The 14990-nt window shown below is 47.6% G+C and overlaps 1 protein-coding gene across 5 annotated transcripts in view; it reads left to right on the forward strand.

The window, feature by feature from the left end:
• Positions 1-14990, forward strand: part of LOC140395470 (zinc finger protein Helios-like) — a 419920-nt gene that overhangs the window by 262357 nt on the left and 142573 nt on the right. The gene's annotated exons all lie outside the window — the stretch shown is intronic.

Genomic DNA, 14990 nt, shown 5'->3' on the forward strand with positions numbered 1-14990 from the left:
ATGAGCCTGCTGGAGAGGTTTGGGGCCTTCTCCGTCTTCTTCTTAGGGCCTTCCCTAAGCTCTACGTAGGGAAGAACGAGGTGCTCGGGGTAAATTCGGTGGGAAAGGGGCCAATTTGGGGGTACTATGGTTTAAGGTGGCAAGAGAGCAGTTTAGATATTTGGGGATTCAGGTGATGCATGAGTGGGCCACAATGCATAGGTGGAACTTGACAGCATTAGTGGAGGAGGTTAAGGGGTATCTCAAGAGATGGGATGCTTTGCACTTGACGTTGGCAGGAAGGGTGCAGGTGGTAAAGATTAATGTGCTGCCAAGGTTCCTGTTTGTCTTTCAGACCCTCCCCATCTTTCTCCCCAAGGCCTTCTTCCAGAGGGTGGAGGCACTGATTTCAGAGGCTATATGGGCAGGAAGACAGGAGGAGGAGTCCTGAAGGGGTTAAGGCTGAGAGCCCTGGTCATGGCCCCTTTGCAGTCAACCCCGGGGAGGTATACAGGGAGTCCAGTGGTGCAGTCGACTATCAGGATATGGAACCAGTTTCGGAAGCATTTTAAGTTGGATAAAATATCAGTGCTGACGCCACTCTATGGGAACCACAGGTTGAAGCCGGGGCAGATAGATGGGATGTATGAGAAGTGGAAGTGGAGGGAGGTAGGGCTGGAGCGGGTTAGGGATATGTTCTCGGAGGGGAGGTTTGTGGACAAGCTGTGGGAGAGGTTTGAGCTGCCAAGCGATTGAGAGTTTAAGTATATGCAGGTACTGGACTTTGCACAAAAGGAGTGGCAGACGTTCCGCCAGTTACTGGAGTACACGTTAGAGCGGCTGCTGCTCCCTGACGATTTGGGGGAGGCTAGGATTGGGGACATAAATGGCTGATTGGGACAGCAGGGCAAGGCACAGGTGGTGAGGATAAAGCGTAAGTGGGAGGAGGAGGTGGGGAGAGAAATAGGTTGGGGACTCTGCCAACCTCCTCCTGCGCGAGGATGAGCTTGATTCAGTTCAAGGTGGTACACAGGGTGCACATGACTTGGGCGAAGATGAGTGGGTTCTTCCAGGGGGTGACCGGTGGGTGTGAGAAGTATGGGCAGGGCCAGAGAATCATGCTCACATGTCTTGGGGTTGCGAGAAGCTGGAGAGCATTTGGGAGGCGGTGTTTGGAACATTACCAGGATAGTGGGGGCTGAGGTCAGGCCGGACATAATGGTGGTGATCTTTAGGGTTTCAGAGGGGCTGGAGCTGCTGGAGGGGAATGGGCTGATGTAGTGGTCTTTGCCTCTCTGAATGCCCAGTGAATGATCCTATTGAATTGGAGGCCGGATATGCTGCCAGGGGTGGCAGCCTGGCTGGGGACTTGTATGACTTTCTCCGGCTGGAGAAGATTAAGTTCAAGTTGAGGGGGACAGAAAAGGGTTTCGAGATACGGTGGAGGCCTTTCATGACTTTATTTGAGGAGCCGTTCAGCGCGTTGGGGGGGGGGGGGGGGGCGTTAAAAGAAGGAAAACTGTACAAACTGTTAACTATGCTTTGAGGGACTATATTTTATTGATGTTGTGTATATTTGGAAAAAAAATCTTTTAAAAAATCCTTAAAGTCCTCCTCACCTGATTGGGCAACAAATATCTCAATCTCCTTATTCCCTCTGGCTATCAAGCTTGCCATGGCTTTCCATTCCTCCTCAGACATCCCTACATCATCTTCATTTTCATCCATTCCCTCATCCACAAACCCATCTGCAATTTCACTCAGGTTTTCCTGATTCAACTGAACTGTTCTTGCGCGAAGTTCTTCTCAAAATCCTGCTTGTTACTTCCGGGTGCGGCGATGACCAGCTAAGTCGCACGTTTCGGCACCTCCCGTTTTAACGGACTTTTGGGCTCTTATCGGGAGCCCCAACGGCAATTTTCGAAGGCTAAACCCACTGTGAGGCGACATAGAAGGGAGTCCCCCCGGATGTGAATGGACAGAAGAGATAATAGTGTCCAGATTACGGAGGATCCTCTGGAGCAGCGGCAAAGAAGGGAAGTGAGAAGCAAGATGGCGGCGGAGGGAGGCCAGTTGGTATGGGGCCTGGAACAGCAGGAGTTCCTCCGGCGATGTGTGGAGGAGATCAAGAAGGAGGTGCTGGCGCCGATGCTGCAGGCGATTGAGGGGTTAAAGGAGGCGCAGAAGACCCAAGAGATGGAGCTCCGTGGAGTGAAGGCAAAAGCTGCCGAAAATGAGGACGAGATACAGGGCTTGGTGGTGAAGACGGAGACACACGAGGCACTGCATAAGAGGTATATGGAGAGACTGGAAGCCCTGGAAAATAGCTTGAGGAGGAAGAACTTAAGAATCTTGGGTCTTCCCGAAGGCTGAGGGAGCGGACGTTGGGGCGTATGTGAGCACGATGCTCCATACCTTAATGGGAGCTGAGGCCCCGACGGGCCCCCTGGAAGTGGAGGGAGCGTATCGAGTCCTCGTGAGAAGACCAAAGGCAGGAGAAATACCTCGAGCAATAGTGGTGAGGTTCCACCGCTACAAGGACAGGGAGATGGTCCTGAGATGGCGCGAAAAAGACACGGAGCAGCAGGTGGGAGAACGCGGTGATCCGCGTGTATCAGGATTGGAGTGCGGAGGTGGCGAGAAGGAGGGCGAGTTTCAATCGGGCCAAGGCGGTGCTCCACAAGAGGAAAGTGAAGTTCGGAATGTTGCAGCCGGCAAGACTGTGGGTTACACACCAGGGTAAACACCACTACTTCTAGACGGCAGAAGAGGCGTTGACATTTATCGAAGAGGAGAAGTTGGACTAGATTGGAGAAAGAGTGTTTGAAATGAAGTAGTGAGGTGGTGGCAAGGGACTGTGAATCAGATGGGGGGGGGGGGGGGGAAATTCTTTCCCCTCGAAGGGGGGGGGACACGAAGAAATGTGGGTGCCGGTGGGGAAGGGGAGGGGGAAGGAGAGAGGGAGCTGCGCCATCAGGGGCGGGGCCGAGAGGGAAGCGCGGGCTTTGTCCCCGCGCTATGGAAATTGTGGCAGGAAAAGGGGTGCAGGAAGGAGGGGGCCTCACATGATGGGAGGCTAAGGATAAACGGGGGAAGTCGAGGTCAGCCAGAGTTTGCTGACTTCCGGAAGCAATATGGGGGGAGCAACTAAGCTAGCGAGGGATCTAGCGGGGGGAGTGGGGGGGTGTTAACTGGGTTGCTGCTGCTAAGGGGAAGGGGGAGCTGTTACGGGATGGGATGGTCGGGACGGGAGGGCGCCGTCAGGGGGAAAAGCGGGTGCGTGGGAACCAGGTGAGGAGCTGGTCTAAAAAAGGGGATGGCTAGTCGACGAGGAGGGGGGGGTAAAGAGCCCACCAACCCGGTTGATCACGTGGAACGTGAGAGGGTTGAACGGGCCGATTAAGAGGGCAAGGGTACTTGCGCACCTAAAGAAGCTAAAGGCAGACGTGGTCATGCTTCAGGAGACGCATCTGAAACTGGCGGATCAGGTCAGATTAAGGAAAGGATGGGTGGGACAGGTATTCCACTCGGGCTTGGATGCGAAAAATAGAGGGGTAGCAATACTGGTGGGGAAACGGGTATTGTTTGAGGCGAAGAACATAGTGGCGGACAGTGGGGGTAGAAACGTGATGGTGAGTGGCAGACTGCAAGGTGAGGCGGTGGTGTTGGCGAATTTATATGCCCCGAACTGGGATGACGCGAACTTTATGAAGCGTATGTTGGGGCGCATCCCGGACCTGGAGATGGGAAAGTTGGTAATGGGGGGGGACTTCAACACGGTGCTGGACCCAGGGCTGGACCGGTCCAGATCTAGGACCGGGAGGAGGCCGGCAGCCGCCAAGGTGCTTAAGGGCTTTATGGAGCAGATGGGAGGAGTGGATCCCTGGAGATTTACTAGGCCAAGGAGTAAAGAGTTTTCCTTCTTCTCCCATGTCCACAAAGTGTACTCCCGGATAGACTTCTTTGTCCTGGGAAGGGCGCTGATCCCGAAGGTGGCAGGAACGGAGTATTCGGCTATAGCCATTTCAGATCATGCCCCACATTGGGTAGATCTGGAAGTAGGAGAGGAAAAGGAACAGCGCCCACTCTGGAGATTAGATATGGGACCATTGGCGGATGAGGGGGCATGTGTAAGGGTGAGGGGATGTATTGAAAGGTACCTAGAGATTAATGATGATGGAGAGGTCCAGGTGGGAGTGGTCTGGGAGGCGCTGAAGGCGGTGGTTAGAGGGGAGCTGATCTCCATAAGGGCCCATAAGGGGAAACAAGAGGGTAAAGAAAGGAAGAAATTGTTGAGGGAGATTTTGAGGGTGGACAGGCAATATGCGGAGGCTCCAGATGAAGGGCTATACAGGGAAAGACGGAGATTGCACACGGACTTTGACTTGTTGACCACGGGTAAGGCGGAGGCACAATGGAGGAAGGCACAGGGAGTGCAGTATGAATATGGAGAGAAGGCGAGCCGGCTGCTGGCCCAACAACTTAGGAAGAGGGGGGCGGCGAGAGAGATCGGAAGGGTTAGAGACGAGGAGGGAAAGATGGAACGGGGAGCGGAGAGGGTGAACGGGGTGTTTAAGGTATTTTACGAGAGGCTATATAAGGCTCAACCCACGGAAGGGAAAGAGGGAATGATGCGTTTCCTCGACCAGCTGGAGTTCCCGAAGGTTGAGGAACAGGAGATGACAGGACTGGGAGCGCAGATTGAGGTGGAGGAGGTGGTAAAAGGAATTGGGAACATGCCGGCAGGGAAGGCCCTGGGACCGGATGGATTCCCGGTGGAGTTCTATAGGAAATACGTGGACCTGCTGGCCCCACTTCTGACGAGAACCTTTAATGAGGCTAGGGAAAGGGGGACACTACCCCCGACGAAGTCGGAGGCGACAATATCGCTGATCCTGAAAAGAGACAAAGACCCGCTGCAGTGCGGGTCATACAGGCCTATTTCCCTCTTGAACGTAGATGCCAAGCTTTTGGCCAAGGTGATGGCGACGAGGATAGAGGACTGTGTCCCTGGGGTGGTGATCACCACCGGGAGGCACTGAAACACAAAAAGGAATCTTGAAACAACGGGCACCATCATTACCCCTAGCAGCCTCCGTATATTTGTATTCAGCTGTCTCCCCTTCACAAACCCAGTTTGGTCCTCATGAACCACCCCCGGGACACAATCCTCTATCCTCATTGCCATTACCTTGGCCAGAATCTTAGCGTCCACATTCAGGAGGGAAATGGGCCTGTAGGACCCGCATTGCAGCGGGTCTTTTTCCTTCTTTAGGAGGAGCGATATCGTTGCCTCTGACATAGTCGGGGGCAGCTGCCCCCTTTCCCTCACCTCATTGAAGGTTCTCATCAGTAGCGGGGCCAGCAAGTCCATATATTTCCTATAGAATTCAACTGGGAATCCGTCTGGTCCCGGGGCCTTCCCCGCCTGCATGCTCCCAATCCCTTTCACCACTTCCTCCGTCTCAATCTGTGCTCCCAGTCCCACCCTCTCCTGCTCCTCCACCTTAGGAAATTCCAGCTGATCCAGAAAGCACATCATTCTCTCCTTCCCATCCGGGGGCTGAGCTTCATGTAATCTTTCGTAAAATGCATTGAACACTCCATTCACTCTCTCCGCTCCCCGCTCCATCTCTCCCTCCTCATCTCTCACCCCCCCTATCTCCCTCGCTGCTCCCCTTTTCCTCAGTTGGTGGGCCAGCAACCTGCTCGCCTTCTCCCCGTATTCGTGCCTTCCTCCATTGTGCCTCTGCATTACCCGTAGTCAACAAGTCAAATTCTACATGGAGCCTTTGCCTTTCCCTGTACAGTCTCTCCTCCGGTGCCTCCGCATATTGTCTGTCCACCCTCAGAAGTTCTTTCAACAACCGCTCCCTTTCCCTACCCTCCTGCTTTCCTTTATGTGCCCTAATAGATATCAGCTCCCCTCTAACCACTGCCTTCAGCGCCTCCCAGACCACTCCCACCTGTACCTCTCCATTATCATTGAGTTCCAAGTACCTTTCAATACACCCCCTTACCCTTAAACACACCCCCTCATCTGCCAATAATCCCATGTCCATTCTCCAGGGTGGACGCTGTTGTTTTTCTTCCCCTATCTCCAGGTCCACCCAATGTGGAGCATGATCCGAAATGGCTATAGCTGTGTACTCCGTCCCCGTCACCTTTGGGATCAGTGCCCTTCCCAAAACAAAAAAATCTATTCGTGAATAAACTTTGTGGACATAGGAGAAAAACGAAAACTCCTTACTCCTAGGTCTACTAAATCTCCAGGGGTCTACTCCTCCCATCTGCTCCATAAAGTCCTTAAGCACCCTAGCTGCAGCGGGCTCCTTCCGGTCCTGGACCTCGATCTGTCCAGCCCTGGGTCCAGCACCGTATTAAAATCTCCACCCATTACCAACTTCCCCACTTCTAGGTCCGGTATTCGTCCTAGCTTGCGCCTCATAAAGTTGGCATCATCCCAGTTCGGGGCATGCACGTTCACTAATACCACCGCCTCCCCTTGCAATTTGCCACTCACCATCACGTATCTGCCCCCACTATCCGCCACTATAGTCTTTGCCTCAAACATTACCCGCTTCCCCACTAGTATGGCCACCCCCCTGTTTTTTGCGTCTAGCCCCGAATGAAACACCTGCCCCACCCATCCTTTGCGTAGTCTGACCTGGTCTATCAGCTTCAGATGCGTCTCCTGAAGCATAACCACATCTGCCTTAAGTTTCTTTAGGTGTGCGAGTACCCGTGCCCTCTTAATCGGCCCGTTCAGCCCTCTCACATTCCACGTGATCAACCGGGTTGGGGGGCTCTTTACCCCCCCCCTTGACGACTAGCCATCTCCTTTTTCAATCCAGCTCCTCACCCGGTTCCCACGTAGCTGTATCTCCCCCAAGCGGCGCCCCCCCGCCCCGACCACCCCCCCCATACCAGCTCCCCCTTCTCCCAGCAGCAGCAACCCAGTTAACCCCCCCCCCCCGCTAGATCCCAAACTAGCGTAATTGCACCCCCCATGTTGCTCCCAGAAGTCAGCAAACTCTGGCCGCCCTGGCTTCCCCCCGTGACCTCGGCTCACACTGTGCGAGGCCCCCTCCTTCCTGTTTCCCTGTTCCCGCCGTGATTACCATAGCGCGGGAACAAAGCCCGCGCTTCCCTTTTGGCCCTGCCCCCAATGGCCGGCGCCCTCAGCTCCTCATCCTCCCTCCCCCCCTCCCCCACGACATGGGGAAGAGAGAAAAGTTACAGGGTTGCAGGATTAACAACTTGGGAAGTCATCTCTTCCCTCTTTTCCCCCCCTTCATCCCACATATTCACCCCCCCACTTTGTCCCAAACGTTCTTTTTATGGCCCGCTCACTCGTTTCTCCTCAACAATAAATGTCCACGCCTCATCTGCCGTTTCGAAGTAGTGGTGTTTCCCTTGATGTGTGACCCACAGTCTTGCCGGTTGCAGCATTCCAAATTTAATCTTCCGTTTGTGCAGCACCGCCTTGGCCCGATTAAAACTTGCCCCCCTTCTCGCCACCTCCGCACTCCAATCTTGATATACGCAGATCACCACGTTCTCCCACCTACTGCTCCGAGTTTTCTTTGCCCATCTGAGGACCATCTCTCTGTCCTTATATCGGAGAAATCTCACCACTGTGTCTCGAGGAATTCCTCCAGCCCTCGGGCTTCGCGCCATAACTCGATATGCTCCCTCCACCTCCAGCGGACCCGTCGGGGCCTCCGATTCCATTAACGAGTGCAGCATCGTGCTCACATATGCCCCGACGTCCACCCCTTCTACACCTTCGGGAAGACCAAGAATCCTTAAATTCTTCCTCCTCGCATTATTCTCCAGCACCTCCAGCCTTTCCACACACCTTTTGTGTTGTGCCTCGTGCATCTCCGTTTTCACCACCAGACCTTGTATGTCGTCCTCATTCTCAGCAGCCTTTGCCTTCACGACCCGAAGCTCCTGTTCCTGGGTCTTTTGCTCCTCCTTTAGCCCCTCAATCGCTTGTAATATCGGGGCCAACAGCTCCTTCTTCATCTCCTTTTTGAGTTCTTCCACGCAACGGCGCAGGAACTCTTGTTGGTCAGTGCCCCATATTAAACTGCCTCCTCCCGACGCCATCTTGCTCTTTGCCTGCCTTCCTGGCCGCTGCTCTAGAGGATCCACCGCAATCCGGCCACTTTCCTCTCTTTTTTCCATCCGTGTCCAGGGGGGATTCCCTTCTGGATTCCAGCACAGTGTTTTTTGCCGTTAGAATTGCCGTTGGGGCTCCTATCAAGAGCCCAAAAGTCCGTTCCACCGGGAGCTGCCGAAACGTGCGACCTAGCTGGTCATCGCCGCACCCGGAAGTGGCAAAAGTGATTTCAAAGGTGGTGGGGGTCCGGGTCGAACCAGGCTGGGGGTTGGCTATATTTGGGGTTGCAGATGAGCCGGGAGTGCAGGAGACGAGAGAGGCCGATGTTTTGGCCTTTGCATCCCTAGTAGCCCGGCGAAGGATTCTACTTATGTGGAAAGAAGCTAAACCCCCTGGGCGTGGAGGCCTGGATAAACGACATGGCAGGGTTCATAAAATTGGAGCGGATAAAGTACGCACTAAGAGGTTTGGCTCAAGGTTTCACCAGGCGGTGGCAATCGTTCCTCGACTATCTCGCAGAGCGATAAGGGAAAATAGGAAAGGTAGCAGCAACCCAGGGGGGAGGGGGGGGGGAGGACTCATTTGGGTCCTCGGGTTTTATGTGTGTGTTTATATATTAGTTATTTATATTAGATTTTACGAAGTTACTATTTTAGTTACTATTTCTGTTGTTTCTTATTTTGTTGTTGGCAGTTGCCGTTAGTTAGCATATTATTTATTTAAAAAACGATCAATGTATATATTATTACAAAGTTGTAAAATGGGAAATTTTTGTTTTTGTTTGATCGAAAACTTTAATAAAATATATATATATATATTTTTTAAATCCTGCCTGTTTCCCTTGTGATCCATAATATAGTTTTAATTGATAGCTGTGACACCACTTACTTCTTCCGACGTCTAGCTGGACTTTATGTACGGACGGACCAGCTTCATGGTCAATTTTGGGTCCAGAAAACTCACCATCATTTACTCTCCTATATTTAGATCGACAGGAGTTTCTCTTCCATAAAAATAAGCTTTCCTTTGCCCTTCGTTGCCTTTTCCCCAATTTCACAGCTACTGCTAACTGTAGTACTTGTAAAGGTTTCGTCAGTTGCTTTACACAGGTCTCATGGTTGATAATAGTGATTCTGGTAAGTCTATTCCTAATAAGAACTCAATCCCTCTCAGCTTCCTCTCCGTCATTACTTCATGGGGTGTAAATCCAGTAGAATTGCGTACAGTGTTTCACGCTATCATTAGGACATAGGGTAGCACCACGTTGTGCTGTTCTGCTGTACTATTTTCCTTAGCATAGTTTTCAAAGTTCAGTTCTTTCTTTCTGCAATACCGCTGGATTGTGGATGATCGGTAATATGAAATCTCTGTTGTGTTTCTGGCAATTTCATTACCAACTGCATCACTTGGGCATTAAAGTGTGACCCTTGGGCAGCACGGTGGCACAGTGGTTAGCACTGCTGTTTCACAGCACCGAGGTCCCAGGTTCGATCCCGGCTCTGGGTCACTGACCGTGTGGAGTTTGCACATTCTCCCCGTGTTTCCGTGGGTTTCGCCCCCGCAACCCAAAAGATGTGCAGGGTAGGTGGATTAGCCAAGCTAAATTGCCCCCTTAATTGGAAAAAATGAATTGGGCACTCTAAATTTATGAAAAAAAAGTGTGACCCTTGGCCTGAGTCTATACTGTGAGGTAACCCCCATCTTGTGAAGACCTGCTGTGTCGGTATTTGTGCAGTTGTGGCGGTGGTATTGTTTCTCGTAGGAAAGGCTTCTACCCATTTGCTGAAGGTGTCTATTATGACAGGGTGTACTTATTACCTCCTTTGCAGGCTGACAATGGGCCTACATAATCAATTTTTAGACTCGTCCAGAGTTTGCCACTGGTCGAGGATGTCTCCATTGTGCCTTATTTACATATTGGTCTGGATTACTCTGAGCACATACAAGACAGTTTTCTACATAATGTTTATGTCTTTTCCCATGGGCCACCAGCATAATTGTTTAATTCCGGTCTCAGTAGTTCAAAGCCTTGATGCGATACATAATATTCTGATAGATCATCTGGTTTCTATCTTGTGCAGGTACTACAAATAGCCCATTCCTTAATATGAATAGCTCTTTTATTCTTATCCTATTTTCTTCTTTTTTATATTACATGGGCCATGTATCTGGAGATTCTTGTTGGATTAACTTTAGCTCATGGTTCTTCCCTTGCATTTCCTTTCAGCCTATATTTGTCTGCAACACCATTACTGATGCGATCTGTACATCAGTACTTTCTTTTGGATCCCATCCTTCACCTAACAATCTCGCTCCTTCTTTTGCCAAAAGGTCTGCTTTCCATTACTCTCTTCTCATGCCACAGGTTTACTGAGGGCCTTAACCTTGATTATTCCATATTGGTTAGTGGCAGCCGTAAAATGTTTCTTTAGTACGGGGGGAGATGACAACAGTTTTCTATCTGCTGACACAAATCCCCTCGCTTCCCAGAGAGGCAAGTATTCTGTCAGGCTGTTGCATACATACATTGATTCTGAGTATATATTATGGGGTGGTGGGAATTTATGTTGGTGCGTCACTATATAGGCTGCTAACTCTGTCCTTGGGCTGACATGTCTGCTGGTAGTTTCAGGCTTATCTCATCCATTGTTCTATTATTTTGTATTACCAGGATACCATACTCTGTTTTTTAATAACACCATCTTCAACCATAGATGATCCATCTACAAGTTTCCCTCTCATCTCCCTTACAGGTTTTGACACAAAGGGATCTTTTGGGGCCTGAGCTGTTACAACCTCACACTCATGGGGTTCACTATGGTACTATAAACAGAGGTGTCGTACGGGCTCTTTGTACAGATACATCCTTGCCTTGGCGCATTCGGGTCCAACATGCTAGACAATTTTGAGAAACACTTCCATTCTTCAGACGTCCATTTAATTGCAGCTGGATGAGTATATGTTCTATTAACACTGTTATGGGATTAAGTCTTAAGGGTGACAGGTGGCACGGTGGTTAGCACTGATGCCTCACAGCGCCAGGGATCTGGGTTCGATTCCAACCTCGGGTGACTGTCTGTGCGGAGTTAGCACTTTCTACCCACGTCTGCGTGGGTTTCCTCCGGGTGCTCCCGTTTCCTCCCACAGTCCAAAGATGTGCAGGTTAGGTGAATTGCCCATGCTAATATTGCCCAGAAAGTTTAGGTGCGGTTATGGGGTTAGGAGCGAGGAATTGGGCCTAGGTAGGGTGCTCTATCAAAGCAAGTACTGATGCAGACTCGATGGGCCAAATGACCTCCTTCTGCACTGTAGGAATTCTATGATAAGCAAAATGTTGCACTGCCAGAAGACAGCTAATAAGTGCCTTTCACAGACTGTATAGGTCTTCTCTACTGCTGTAAGAACCCTTGAGGTGTATGCCACAGGACAAAGGTTACCATATCTATCTTGGAGAAGTACTGCCAACAGGGCTCCTCTCCTGCAGTTACTTCCAATACGAAAGGATTCCTTGGACTCGGTACCTGGAGAGAAGGTGCTGTACTAATCCCTCCTTAAGATTAGCCACTGCCTGAGTGTGCTTGTCATTCCATCCCAAAGCACATATTTCTTTAACAGAGTGTTCAGAGCAGCCTTTTCTGCAAATCCCTCAATATGATTCCAACAATGACCTACCAATCCTAAAAAGGACCGTGGAAACCGCACATCTGTTAGAATAGGGAATTGATGTATGTGGGATAGTAGAGCTAACAGTTCATCTAGGAGTGTTAGGTGCTCTTCCGTGATCTCTGTTTGTAACAATAAGACATCAACGTACTATACCATACACTCTGGATGTGAGAACCCTTGGAATCCAGTCGCCATTCTTTGGTGAAAGATTGAGGGGCCACATCCTTCTGGACATTTCCATTCACACTTCCACCATTATTTGTAAATAATGATTCAAAATAATAATTTATTTATTTGCCATACTTTCATTGTCCACAGTTAGAATCTCTTCTTCAGCCCTCCATGGTCATGTTTTCTCCTTACCAATTAACAAAACCCTTTCCATATATACGCACATACACATTTATGGAAATATTTCATTGTGACTTTTGTCTCTCATGCATCTACATATTTGGGGGCATGGTTAGCATTGTTGCCTACAGTGCTGAGGACCTGGGTTCGATCCCAGCCCCAGGTCAATGTCTGTGGAGAGTTTGGACATTCTCCCCGTGTCTGCGTGGGTTTCATCTCCACAACCCAAAGATGTCCAAGTTAGGTGGATTGGCCACACTAAATTGCCCCTTAATTGGAAAAAAATATAATTGGGTACTCTAAATTTTTTTTAAAAAAAATACATTTAAGCTTCCAAATCTTCCCGCATTAACTTTTCCCAGTATTAATCCTTATAGCCCAATTATAATGGGAATACAATGATTCCACCCTCCAACCAGTGGTGGCACTATTGTAGCTATATTATATTCCAGGGAAACTCCTATGTTTCATTCAGTTATGCTAATCTGCTTCACAGATTGCTGTTATTTTTACCATTTAACTATAATATAAATTTGATCTGTTATTCAGAGATACAGATTGAAAAACTCCTGAATTAAATCTGCACACCTTTACCCAATTATACCTCGTCCTCTAAACCCCACATCACCTGAAGATTGTACTTGACCTTAATTGGCTGTTTGTGTGTATGTGAACAATATTAAAAATATTGTGTGCGTGCACATTTTTGCTCAACTTTCTGCTGTCATAATTTTGGTGAGACCGTTATGTTAACATTTAAATTTTCTATAAAAAGGGTTGCCAAATTTAGTTGGATGTATTCCTGTAGGCTTCAACCTCCAACTAACCTGTCTCCACGTTCCTGCCACTAGTCCTGGGGCACAGCCTTCTTATGTCAATAGGAAATTTGTAATTGCTTAAAGGAAACTGATTCTTTATTACCCAATATGATTATCCTTAACTCTCCTTTCCCCATCTTTACTTTTTAAAATAAATAAATAGTGTTTTATTTTTAGTACCCTGTGATTTTTCTCTTGGATTCTCATTGCATTTATTTCAGACATTAAGCTTCAGTTCCTAGAGAATCCAGGGCAATCCTGGAAGTTTGGTAGCCCAAATATCTAGGCACAATATTTAAATATTTAATGTAAACAGTCTGAGGTCATGCAATTGGAAGCTGCAGCTAGTAGGTGGCACTGTGGAGACAGTTTCTCATATGCTGGTCATCTGGCTAACCATCTTGTGCACAAAAAGAGTTTTAAATGGCAATTTAGTAGTGTGTAAAAATGTTTGCTGATAAATTTTGGCCTTCTTAATTCCTACTTTGTTCCCTGATTATAAGTTAGCAGACATCAACCATTTCTAATTTTTCTACTAACCTAAGCGATATAAATATATTTTGAGAGGAGAAAATGTATATATTTAAATTTATATGAGAAACATTCAGTGATTTCAGTCAGACTCCAGTACGCAGTCTTGTAGTCTAGATTAAAGGTATTCTGAATGAATCTGTAGGTAAATCTGAGGAAGTTAAATGCTATTACAATAATGGCATGAATGTTTAATATGTCTTGTAATTGTTTTTTAATAAAATGTACACGTGACTTTAGGAGACATACAGATAAACATACAGATAAACGATTCATTTCCTTATACGTCTACTCCTGGTTCTATTTTCAGAAACCTGAAATTCAGAAAAAAATACCAAAACCCGTCTCTTTCTTTAACATGAAAACTACATTTTGACATTAGTCAAAGTTGTCAAATGATAGCTGTATTTGCAAGGAAAATCATGAAAACCATATTATAGGATCCTAGTTGTCATTTGTGATTAAACAAACTCATTAAATCTTTCAAGACTTCAAAACTAATTGTGAAACATTACCCATGTGAGGCTTAAGTGTCCAAGAATTTTGCTTTGTAATCCTCAGTGTTTAGGCATATTTGTGTTCTTCTCACCGCGTCTTTGTATTTCTCTGAGGAACTTAATAATGCTATTTTGCTGATAAACTTTACGTTGTTTCTGGGTGGTGTTGAGGTCACTTTGGTGGTGCATATTTAGCATTTTTTAAACAGAGCACCATGTCTAATCAATTTATCATCTTAAAATAGTATTGATCATTTAAATTCAGATGGGGTTGTGAATCTGCTTGACTAAGATGGATGAAATGTGAATGGGAAAAAAACTAGAACGTAGTTCAGATGCGATGGCGACATAAAATCATGAGAAAGTACATATAAGATTGCTACATGATCTTTAAAATAATTTCAAGATTGTGGTTCACTGAGATATATTTTTAAAAATCACTGAATTTAAAATAGTTAAATCATACACAGAGTGAATCCCATATTGCAAACTTGTGTGATTTTATATAAATTAAATAAAACATGCAAGATGTCAGCAATGTAGACAGTAATTATTAATGAATCTTCCAAGTTTTGTTTCGCAATTGGTGCATTTTCAGATCACTGTCCTGTACTCATGTCCAAGACCATTGATTTAAACAAATTGGCAAAATGTAATCCCCAAAGCATTGGTGAAAATCTCGGAATTCAATAAGATGAAACAGAATGCCACTAATTCAGTCACGAGACCATAATTGTTACAGCACAGATCCTAGGTTGTCATTCCCACAACTGTAAAATTCCACCAGTCCTTTGTAATACTGTAAAAAAGTTACATATTCAAGTCACTTAAATCATTGAGTTTTTCACATATAACCCATTGAGTTTGCTCATAATCTGCAATGTGCGTATTTCATTGGATCTTCTGTACAACATTTAATATCAACTTTTAATAATATCTTTGACCAAACTGCTAAAGTGGGCTTATATGTGGATAAATGAATGGAAATTTCTGAGATTGACACATGTATGCAATCGAAAA

This window comes from Scyliorhinus torazame, chromosome 2 (genome assembly GCF_047496885.1).
Source record: "Scyliorhinus torazame isolate Kashiwa2021f chromosome 2, sScyTor2.1, whole genome shotgun sequence".
Taxonomy (NCBI): domain Eukaryota; kingdom Metazoa; phylum Chordata; class Chondrichthyes; order Carcharhiniformes; family Scyliorhinidae; genus Scyliorhinus; species Scyliorhinus torazame.